This window comes from Nuphar pumila, chromosome 3 (assembly GCF_984573655.1).
Source record: "Nuphar pumila chromosome 3, dmNupPumi1.hap1.1, whole genome shotgun sequence".
Lineage (NCBI taxonomy): Eukaryota > Viridiplantae > Streptophyta > Magnoliopsida > Nymphaeales > Nymphaeaceae > Nuphar > Nuphar pumila.
Genome location: NC_143251.1, coordinates 64,569,429 through 64,581,733, shown reverse-complemented (window position 1 = coordinate 64,581,733; position 12,305 = coordinate 64,569,429).

Genomic DNA, 12,305 nt, shown 5'->3' with positions numbered 1-12,305 from the left:
GGATTTGGGTCTGAGTTCCAAAGTGAAGTTGGATTCTGGATCCTAATTGGATTTGAAGTCTAAGATCCAACATGAGTGTTGAATTCTGGATCCTAAAGAGGAATTGGATCTGAAGTCTGAGATCCAATATGAGTGTTGAATTTTGAATCCTAAAGAGGAATTGGATCTGAAGTCTGAGATCCAATATGAGTGTTGAATTCTGGATCCTAAAGAGGAATTGGATCTGAAGTCTGAGATCCAATATGAGTGTTGAATTTTGGATCCTAAAGAGGAATTGGATCTGAAGTCTGAGATCCAATATGAGTGTTGAATTTTGGATCTTAAAATAGACTTGGAGTTAATTTCAGAAGAGGAATCAAGAATTTCTAAGTCTGATTTGAATTTGGGAAAAGGAATTTTAGAAATTGAATGTTGAATATACAGATGAATCCTAAGTCAATTTAGACCTGGGATTTGAAGCTTGAAATGAATCAAGAATCTCAAAGTTAAATTGAACCTTGAGTTTGATTGGAGCTTTTGAAAATGAATTTGAATTTTCAAAGTAAAATTGAACTTTGAAAATGAATTGGAAGTTTTGAATATGAAATGAAATCGAAATCTCAAAGTTAAATTGGACTCTGAGATGGAAAATGAAATAGAATTGAAAAAGATGAATAGGATTGAAGATTGATTGAAGAAGGTATTTACATCACTTGGAGTTTCGAAAAAGTAATTTTGAAAATATGATGCAGTTCTATCCTAAATGATGAATGAATTTAAAGAATTTTGAAATTGGATTATGAAAAGTTATTTCATTCTTTAAATGAATTAAAATAAGATTGAAAATATAATACATCCTTGACTATGGTCATTGAATGTATTATATGATAATCTATATTTAAACTCAAAAGAAGAATAAAATACATTTTTAGTGCTTTTATAGAATTTAAAAAGAGATCAACCCTCAATATACCCAGACTATGGCCATTGGTATATATTTTGAGTTAATCCTAAGTTAAATTCTGATAAAAGAAAGAAATATTTTGAGAAAATATGATGGATTTTGAAAGTGGATCAAGTGTGGATCCAATGTTATTTCGTAAAAGATAAGAATTCTAAATTTTGTTCACACCCCGACTATGGCCGTTGATGTAAATCGTCAACTTAGAATTAACTTATCTCTTACGAAATGGTGCACGTGCCATTCGTGTTTCACCATTGTGAGGATTTTGAGAAATAAAGAGGAAAAAAAATGCATGGAATAAACAATTCATGATATTCTATAATGCTCATTCATTCTACCTAAAGCAAGAAATGTAAATTTTCATTAAAGTCTAACTATTACAACATGTAGAATCAAATTTACAACACCAAAGAATACCCCTTTTTACATATTTCCTGCAAAACAACTGGGTTAGTATGAGAAAGAAAAATTTACACATATCATGTGGTTATCTACAAGATGTTCATATGAATAATTATAAGACAAAGAGAATGATACTCATACGTATATATATACAGGTTATATAGGTATATATAGGTATCTATGTATATGGATACATATGGCTTGAGAAATGAGATGAGTTTAGTGGTTTGCAAATGGTGGAGGTGGACGATAGTGGTAACATGCTACAGCTAATGACGCAGGGACTGTGGGAAAGCAGTGATACTGGCGGACATGCTAAGGGAGCAGATGATAACAGGATATAGTGGGAGCAGCTATGCTAAACATTGCCGCGAATGATGGCAATCGTATATGACAAAGCTAAACCTTGTTCAAAAATACGAAGATTGCAGCTACAGCAGGGGTTGTTGCTGCTATGAACGCTAGCAGGGAGACCACAACCAACACTATTATGGCATGTGGGGGGGGGGGGGGGTGTAGGAATATAGCCACAGCTATACAGATAGCATAGCTATCAGAAGGTAAATATAGTTATACCCACATAGCAGGGTACGCAGGTGAACTGTGGTATGGCTGGAAAGTAAATGTTTGTGAGGGGACAGGTTATATTCAGGCTACTGTAAGCAGCCTTTTAGCAGTAAAAACGTTTTATGATGGGTAAAGTTAAGGTGTAGTTGGTGAGGTTGAGCACAGTGCTAAGCACAGAGGGCAAATGTTGTGCTGGGCAGTTGTGCAGGAATGTATGGATGGAGTGAGCTAGATGAGTGAAGTGGCGAAATGTGACAAATCATAAGCAGCTGAACATGGTGACAGCAAGGTATGTTGCAGCAAACGTAAGTGGTGCTAGTGTGGCATTAGTTGCAGGAAGTAGTGTTGATGGTACTCAAGGCTGGGTGAGGTGAAGTATACATGAGGTGTTATAGTGCTGTGAACATGGGTTGTAAGGAAGGGTGAGAGACGTAGGTGTGAGGGTGTGGATGTGACATAAGACCAGGACAATAACAGTAGTCGTGAACAAACTCCAGTGTTCACGCTGATGTTAGAGGTAACACAGGCAATAATTCTTATAAAGGGGAACCAGGATCTGGGCTTGTTACCCTGAATATGGCTGGAAACAAGTTTCCAGGAAGCAAGAGACCATATTGGGTTCTTGTGATTTGATAAAATCCTGACAAAACTCCTCCTGTAGCTCACAATTCTGTCAATCATGATGAAATTAGCGAAGGGAGCAGACCTGAGAAGCCCTGACAATGATAGGTGAGCAGATTGAATAATATAGACACAAGGGATGTTCAGAGAAGCCTGGTACCCAACCACATAACTCTGAGGAAGATGGTAATTAACTAACTTCTGGAGACTAACATCAAAGGAAATTGGGGCAGTCACAGAAGTTCTTTCACTGTGAGGTGCAGAGCATGTGGTAAGTATTGTGAGATAGTGGGATAAGAATTCATAAAACGATACATTGTTATGTAACAAAATAAAAAAAAAAATGTTTGCAAGATATCTTGCATCACATACTTGATGAAATGTCTTTGAAGATTATAGCCATATACAGCATTTTCATGAATGCAAAGAGATTTCAATAACACAATGAAACATGACATGCAGGGTAATGAGGTACAGTCCGATGATGCAATCATTTCTGGCCTAATGATGGTATATGAATGATATTTAGCCTATCCTTAACGAGTTGATCAAAAAGTAAAGGGATGCGCAGTGAGAAAGAGAGAAAGAGAGCTGAATAACACTATAGGCCAATAATGTTTACAACACCCAAACCTTTAGTTTTTTTTTTTTTTGCTAACTTTATCAGAAACCTTGTAAAGATGTGCTTATCGGCACTCTTTTACCAGAACTCCTAATGGGCTTTTAGGGAGAGTGAACCATTACAGGTACTCCTCTTGCAGACACTATCAAATTCCTGCTAAACCATGTCCCTGTAACTTTACCTCTTTATCGTGAACATGGAGCACTAGGTGATCAAATATATGCTTTAACGAGGGCATATCTCTGCGTCAATCAAATAATCAGCAAAGGACACATGATACACAGTGGTCCATCAGACCAATATGAACCCAAATAAAAAAAAAAAAAGTGGCAGATCTCTAAAATTATTTCTATGGACCCTTTTGTCATTCTTGTTGGCACACGATGGTGGATATGCTATTACAGCAGCAAAAACCTAAGGCTTATTGGTATATCCCTATGTGAAAAAAAAATGCACGCAAACCTATTTACACATGAGTTTCCTGTAATGGATGAAAGAAACGTGTGCAGATAAAATGAATAAAGAAAAAAAATGAAGACTCTACTCCTAATTGCTCCCCTACATGTCTCTCTTCTGCGGAATTCATTCTTTTAGACTGATAAGGATCTATAGACCACACTAATGCTCACGGGTTTGAGGAGATGATGATAACTCACAGATGCAGGGAATGTACATTTTGCAGAGTTTGTCTTTTTTTTCGCCAAGATCCTGCTGGCCTCCAACACATTTTTAAAGGGTATGGGAGGTAAGCTCAACACAGATCTGAAGCCAGTAGGCTTGCAGATCTATTGTTTTAATCAGATCATATGGCGAATACTAATGATATGAGGTTGATGACTGAATGGTTGCAAAATCCACATAGGACAGAATGCAATGACTCATGATCAAACATTAATCATAATTTAAACAGAAATTTGCAACATTAAAATGATTAACGAAGGTATAGGATCACATTCCAACAGTAAGGGCGATAATGTGCATAAGGAATCAAAAGTTCTCAGAAACATCAAAACTGAAGGCAAAATTCGAGATCCAGCCAAATGAAATAAGGTGAAATCCGGATGAGGCATAATCGGAATCTAATAAAATTGCAAATCAACACAAATAACTATGCAAAACTGTTGGGACACGACTATCCCTTTCGTTGTGGCACAAGAATGGTGTTCATGTTGCACATGCAACTCAACACAACTCAAGGATGCATAAAATATATTAGAAACGGATTAAAAGAAGAAGAAAAAGGGGAGGCTCTTACCTGGCTTGGTGGGACCTCTGGAAGAAAGCTTTTCTGCTGAATGTTGTTACTGCTATACGGAGCTTATTCACCAGAGGAGAAGGGGTTATGAGTTTTAAGAAAAATGGGGAAGTCAGGATCTCTGGTTGCTAATGACAAGAGTGCTCGACAAAGGGTCTGATCCCTCGGCAAAAAGGGGGTCACTCCCATTTATAACAGGGGAGGAGAGCCATAGAAGTTTCGAGAGGAAGTTGGGGATCAAGGGTGGAGAAGGAAGGTTCGGAGATGGAGGGCGATGGGGCAACCGGATCGCACATGGGGGGGGGGGGGGGGGGGGGTGAGTTCTGGAGGGTTTGGTGGAAGCTTCGTGAAGGAGGAAGGTGGTTAAAGATGAAGGGTTCAGGGTGCTTGTTGATGGAAGAAGAGGATCGGAGGGTGGAGGCCATGGAGGAAGACTCTCCTCCCTCAGAGGCGCCGCCCTCTCCTCTCCTACGCAGGAAAACCCTAAGCCACCGATTTTACGAAAAAGGGCTCTTTCAAAAAAACAATTTCAAAAAGATGTTTTTCTAAAATGATTTTTTTTCAAAAACGGGTTTTCAAAAACCATTGCAACTTCCTTCATTTACTTTTGATTTTGATTTTTTTTTTTGTTCTTCTCTCAATATTTCTATTTTTTTATATTTTGGAATGAAAAACTGAGAAAACAAAGACTAAACCCTAATGTTTTTGTATTTTTCTAAAAAGAATATTTACAAAAGTATTTTCCTGAGAATTTCAGACTATTTTAGGAAAATTTCTTCAGAAGAATGGGTTTGGATCCAAGTTTTGAGAAAACATTCGAGTTTTAAAACCACGATTTGAGGACTATAATACGATGGATCCAAATGGATACCGGATGAAGTGTCTGAGCTTTTCAAAAAGTTACTTTTGATAATTTTGAGAATTTGATTTAAAAATGGGATAACGAGGCTCAGATTTGGATTTTGATGTAGATCCGGATCCGAAATTGAGTCAGATATGTAAAATGAATTTAATTTCAACAAAATTTGAGAAATAAAAATGGAATTTAGATTTAAAACCGACCCAATTACCGAAAAGATGGGGGAAAAGGGCAAAAAGGGGATATTTACAACATTTTGAAAAATTTGGGGTGTTCACAGATGCCCCTCTTTGCTACTAAGCCGGTTGAAAGCCGAGCTTAGTGGCAAAGAAACACTCCAAATTTTAAAAAATGTTTCAGTTAGCCAACCTGAACTGGGTATGGAAGAATTATTTTGAAAACATGGCTTCTTAAGCTTAGAACATTATCCTGAATGGTTTTTGGGGGGACGAAATCCTTGACAATGATACAACTGAATGATAAGAATGAGGATATCATGATGGGACTTTGGGTGCAGTTCCCGTGTTGATGAAAGATAAGAATTTGGATCAAGTCTCATGGGTGAGACAAGATCAATTCTTGGAATGACTCAGGTTTAGCCCTTAACCTGGATGGGATGAAGATAGATCAAGATAATTTGGATGGGAAAAGGAAACATAAACGGACCTCGATGGGACATTTTGAGGGAAATGCCTCATGAGATGAAACTCAAGGACAATCCTTTCCTGGATGGATGTATAAAGAGCACGAATTCCTTTGTGGGGAAATCAATGATGGGACGGGAAGGATTACTTCGCCTAAACGAAGCTTAGGTTATAACCCAAACCTGAAAGGAAGGTACCTCGTGGGGCGAGGTTCAGGCTTTATCTCCATCCTGAAAGGGACGACCATACAGAATCTTTGAGTGAAGAAACTGCGATGGGACAACAAATGCATCGCCGAGGCGAGATTCAGGTTTAACTCTTGACCTGAGTGGGAGATGAAACGGAATCTTCGGATGGAGGAACCGTGATGGGACTAGAAGGATATCTAGTCGGAAATGGGACTCAGGTTTAATCCTAACCTGAACGGAAGGTACCTCGTGAAGTGAGGTTCAAGCTTAACCCTTAACCTGAAAGGGATGATCATACGGGATCCTCGGATAAAGAAACCATGATGGGACCTTCAGAATTTGGACGAACAAATCCGGACGGGGTTTTGCGAGAAGAGAAAAACAAGGGATTCCCTAAAGCTTGGAAAGGGGATGATCTGGGGCGTCTCATTGCTGAGACTAAATCAGCTTTCTAAAAAAAACAGGCATCCTCTCGCGGAAGGTTTTGGTTTGTACCTTAAGGAGCGAGGTAACAGGTTTAATCCTTAGCCTGAATGGATACAGAATCCTCGAGGAGCGAGGAAAACTGTGATGGGCCTCTAGACTTTGCACAACAAGTCCACGAGGGGTTTTTGCAAAAGGATGAAAATGGGGGTCCCTAAAGCTTGAAAAGGGGTTGTTCTTGGGCGCCTCATTGCTGAGACTGAAAATAGCTTTTTGACAATAACAGATTTTTTGCAAAAAGTTCAGGTTTAACCCTTATCCTGAGCGGGAAGTATGCGAATCTGAGAGCGCTCTGATCAGACGGAAGGAAAGGACCTTTCAGTCTTAAGGAGGGATGACGTCAGGATACGTCAAAACGATCTCAAGTTCACACTTCATGTTGGGATAATTAGAAAATATTTTCAATAAGATGCCAAAAATTGTAGTTGATTCAGAATGATTGAATTGTGCTCATGTGTGAAGATATCACCTCTTTCTACCTAGAGCATTAGCTTCAATTGGGCTAACTCTATAGAATTTGAGATCTAAAATTCAAATTTGTTGCTGTTGAGTTTCTTTAAGGAAGATATCAATTTCCTTGACATGAAAAGAGAGGAAAAACATTCTTAGCTTCATAAAAGCAATTAAGTAAAAAGACATTGATAAAGAATTTCACATAGATAATGATGATTCTTGACAGTTTCGGGCAGTTTGATATCCTGGGCATTTCCCATGATGATCTATTTGCACTCTTTTGAACCATGGATCCTTTCTGGGTTCTTTTACATCCTCCTTCATTTTGGAGATGTCCTGACTTTTCTCTCTTTTTCGAGGAAGGGTACGTCACAAACTCCTTCATCTTGGAGATGCTCCGATCCTTCTTTTTCTTTCTCGGGAATTATGACATTGGTTCTTGGGTTGAAATCTCTAAATGATAGCAGAAATCAAATATCTTTTAGGGTTTGTCGGTAGGTTCATCGCATCCGCCTTCATCTCGACGGTGATCCGAACTTTCCCTAGAAGGATCCGTCACAAACTCCGTCATCTTAGAGATGTTTCAAATCTTCTTTGGCCCCGGGGGTCCACTCGCTTAATTCGCCTTCATCTTGATGACAATTGAGAGATCCCTTTTGCGGATATTTGATTGCAGCTTAGCCTGGATGACTGAGGATATATGGATTGGGTAGGTTCTTTTTACTGCCCAGGATATTTCCACTGTCTTACCGCCAAAAGAATAATCTTTAAGAGTGTGCCACTGCTATGATTAATATCAGTTCACTTATGGCTTTTCAACATCATTGAATTTTCCTTTGCCGGTCATATCGAAGATTTTTCTTCATCCTCTTGGTCGACCAACAGAACAACTTGAATTTAGTTCTTATTTTGCAAGAGTCTTGCTCTTTTGAAAATGATACCGGAGGGAGTTTGAGATAATTCTTTGTATGATGAAAACTTTTGAGATCAACACTGACTTTTGATAGCAAATTGGCAACATATTCTAGAAAATCCTTGACGAAAGTCGCTTGATATCGAGTCGACACGTCCGTGACAAAATTCTCCTCTCTTTTTCCCCAAAAAGAGAGACTCAGGCTTAAGCCCTTACCTGAATGGGAAGTTGGAAATACTCCCCTCTTCCCTGAAAGAGGAGGTGTTTGCAAAATAGAACTTTCGAAGAGAAATTAAGTTTTCGTCAAAATTCCCTATCTCTAGGCTTCTCTTATGGAAAGGTGGCCGAGAAAGACAAAGTTGAGAAAGTATCACAGAGGAACGAGTCCATCACACTCTCCCTAGAAGAGGGTCATCTGTGAAGGGGTTGGCCAAAGATGATAAAACAGGGGCCACAAAAGAAACAAGCTTCCGTCGAAGTCCTCCCTAGAAAAAGGGTTCTTTTGTGTAAAGTTGGTTGTTGTTTTGCAAACTGTTCGCGAAGAAAACGAGTCCCTTCAAACTCTCCCTGGAAGAGGGTTCTTGCGAACGGAATATGGTTGCATGCGAAAGGAACAAGCTCCCTCGAACTCTCCCTGAAGAGGGTCCTTCGCAAGAGAAAAAGATTGATTTTTTTTTGATAAAATGATGACCTGGAGGTCGAAATTGAGAATTTAGAACTTGAAATGATGATGCTTGGTTAGCACAAAGACTGAACCTAGAGGGCTAACTGATTAGTCAGTCAAACACTAGCACGAGTGCTAGATGTGCCAGCACGAGCACTGGATTTCGAAAAAAAAATGCCTCAGTATGAGCGTTGGGTTTTTTGAAAAATGCACACCAGTACTAGCACTGGATTTTCGAAATGCACACCAGCACGAGCACTGGCTGGTTTAATAGGAGAATTCGAAAATGAGACCGACATTCAAAGATACTTGAGAATTAAGCGAGAATGATTGCCGGTGTTTCAGGATTATCGCTTATCCTGAAGGGGAAATAGGATAGACATTTGATGAAAATTTAGGGAAAATGAAAAATCCTAGTCGGAACTCAGTTTTTTTTCAAATATAAGAAATGAGTGAGAGTTGAGTTTGACAACTCGAATTCTCAACACGAGCATTGGATTCAAAAAGGAAGTTCAAGTCGGGACTTGAGACTTCAAAGATAAGAATATACAAAAAGAAAAATCCGAGTCGGAACCCGGTTTTTAAATATAAGAGAATGAATGAGAGTTGAGTTTGGAAACTCGTATTCTCAACACAACAATTTGTCCAACACGAGCATTGGATTTAAAAGGAAGTTCAAGTCGGAACTTGAAACTTCAGAAATGAGAATATATAAAAAAGGAAAATCTGAGTCGGAACCCGGTTTTTAAATATGAGAAAATGAATGAGAATTGAGTTCGGAAACTCGCATTCTCAACATAACAATTTGTCCAACACGAGCATTGGATTCAAAAGGAAGTTCAAGTCGGAACTTGAAACTTCAGAAATGAGAATATATAAAAAAGGAAAATCCGAGTCGGAACCCGGTTTTTAAATATAAGAAAATGAATGAGAATTGAGTTCGGAAACTCGCATTCTCAACATAACAATTTGTCCAACACGAGCATTGGACTCAAAAACAAGTTCAAGTCGGAACTTGAAACTTTAGAAATGAGAATATATAAAAAAAGAAAATCCGAGTCGGAACCCGTTTTTTAAATATAAGAAAATGAATGAGAATTGAGTTCGGAAACTCGCATTCTCAACATAACCATTTGTCCAACACGAGCATTGGATTCAAAAGGAAGTTCAAGTCGGAACTTGAAACTTCAGAAATGAGAATATATAAAAAAGGAAAATCTGAGTCGGAACCCGGTTTTTAAATATGAGAAAATGAATCAGAATTGAGTTCGGAAACTCGCATTCTCAACATAACAATTTGTCCAACACGAGCATTGGATTCAAAAGGAAGTTCAAGTCGGAACTTGAAACTTCAGAAATGAGAATACATAAAAAAGGAAAATCCGAGTCGGAACCCGATTTTTAAATATAAGAAAATGAATGAGAATTGAGTTCGGAAACTCGCATTCTCAACATAACCATTTGTCCAACACGAGCATTGGATTCAAAAGGAAGTTCAAGTCGGAACTTGAAACTTCAGAAATGAGAATATATAAAAAAAGAAAATCCGAGTCGGAACCCAGATGAGAAGGAGATAATTCCTATCCAAGAGTCGGATTTTTAGAAGAATTGACAAAATGCATGAATAGATTCCGACGATTACAAAGATTTATTCAAGATTCTTGACCTAAGATGGTCTGAACTTTGATTACTTCAGGATTTTCCCTTATCCTGAAGAAGAATGAATAAAGGTTGATATGAATTGAAGAGTTTATGGGAAGTAGTTGAGGTTTTATCCCTTAACCTGAAAGGGATGTAAAATAAAAGATCGATAAAATTTAAAAGTTTGATAAAAACTTGACAAAATGATAAAAGTAGATAACAAATTGATGATAATTCAATTAAATCGAAAAATGAAATAGATGCAAAATAAAAATAGATCAACTGAAAAATTGACAAGTTTTTCAGAAAAAGAGTTCGTCTAATCCTGCCTGCATACGACGAAGGAAGACATGTATAGATCAAAAATAAAAATGCCCCAGTATCAGGGAGAAGATGTGAGAATTTAATAGAAAATCATCGCTTTATTGAGAGAGATTTTTGAAGAGTACAAAAGACTAGGAATTTTAAGTGTAAAATCTCTTCAAATGTAAAGCATTAATAGGATCTGGCAGTTCCACCCCATCTGCGTTGATCAGACGATAGGAATTGCGAGGCAATACTTCTTTAACCACATAAGGGCCTTCCCAATTGGGTGACCACTTGCCTTTCGGCCGGTGCTTGAGATGAGCCGTCGACCTGAGCACAAGATCATTAACTCGAAACCTTCTCTCAATAACTGATTTGGCGTAGTGCCTAGCTATCCTCTGACGATAGGCCTGAGCGTGCTCTGCTGCCTTGAGTCTTTTCTCGTCTAATAGATCAAGCTGTACCAATCTCTGCTGCTGATACTGATCAAGCGGAAGTTCAGTGAGCGACGCAAACTTGAGTGCGGGCTTCTGAACATGTAGAGGTAACACCACCTCCATCCCATAGACGAGCTCTGAAGGAGTAGCATTTGTTGGGGTTCGAATGGTGGTTCGGTATGCTCAAAGTGCGTCGTGCATCTTCTCGTGCCAATCACGGCTTGTTTCCACTGTTCTTTCCAGAATGCGGATCAAAATCTTGTTGGTGGCCTCAGCCTGGCCATTCCCTTGGGGATAGTAAGGAGCTGAGAAGTGGTGATGAATCCTGAACTTCGAGCAGAAGGTCTTCATCTTCTCATTCTTGAAATGGCTGCCATTGTCTGACACAATATCATGTGGGACGCCGAAGCGGCAAAAAAGATTTTTATGAATAAATGAAACCACATGTCGGCCTTCTACTGTTCGCGGAGTTACAACCTCGACCCATTTGGTGAAGTATTCTGTAGCTGCGAGGAAGTATCGGTGTCCATTAGAAGCTGAAGGAGTGATCGGACCAACTACGTCGAAGGCCCACATTGAGAAGGGCCAAGGAGAGACCACGGATTGCAAGTATGCGGCAGGCGCGTGAATGGAAGGCGCGTGTATCTGACATTTGACGCGCTTCCTTACAAATCGATGGCAATCTTGCTGCATGGTTTTCCAGTAATATCCTGCGCGGATAATCTGCTTGACGAGTGTTTGGTAGCCGATGTGGCCACCACAAATTCCTTCGTGCGCCTCTTGGACAACTTCCATGGCTTCGTCTTTGTCTAAGCATCTGGCATACTCAGAACTGAACCCACAACGGTAGAGAGTATTGGCAAGGATGAAATAGCGAACTGACATGCGTTGAATTGCACGTTGTTCCCTTCTTGGCATGTCTGGTGGGAATTCTCCAGTTTCGATAAAGCTTTTGATGTCTTGGTACCAAGGTTTTTCTTTCTGAGCGACCTGGTTCACTTGCTCAACTGGAATGTAGGCAGGTTGATCAAGTCTGCCGATCTCGAAGGAACGACAAGATTCACTGTCTTTAAAAGACAAAATAGAGCCTAAGCAGGCTAAACCATCGGCTATGTGATTGTATTCCCTCTTGACATGATTGAGCTGAAATTCTTCAAAGTTGCCTATGAGAGCTAAGGCAATCTTCTGATAAGGGATTAACTTTGAATCCTTGACTTGCCATTCAGCATTAACTTGGCTGATAACAAGTAATGAGTCACCGAAGGCGTGTACTCTCTTGACATCAAAGCTTTGCAAAATTTTGAGGC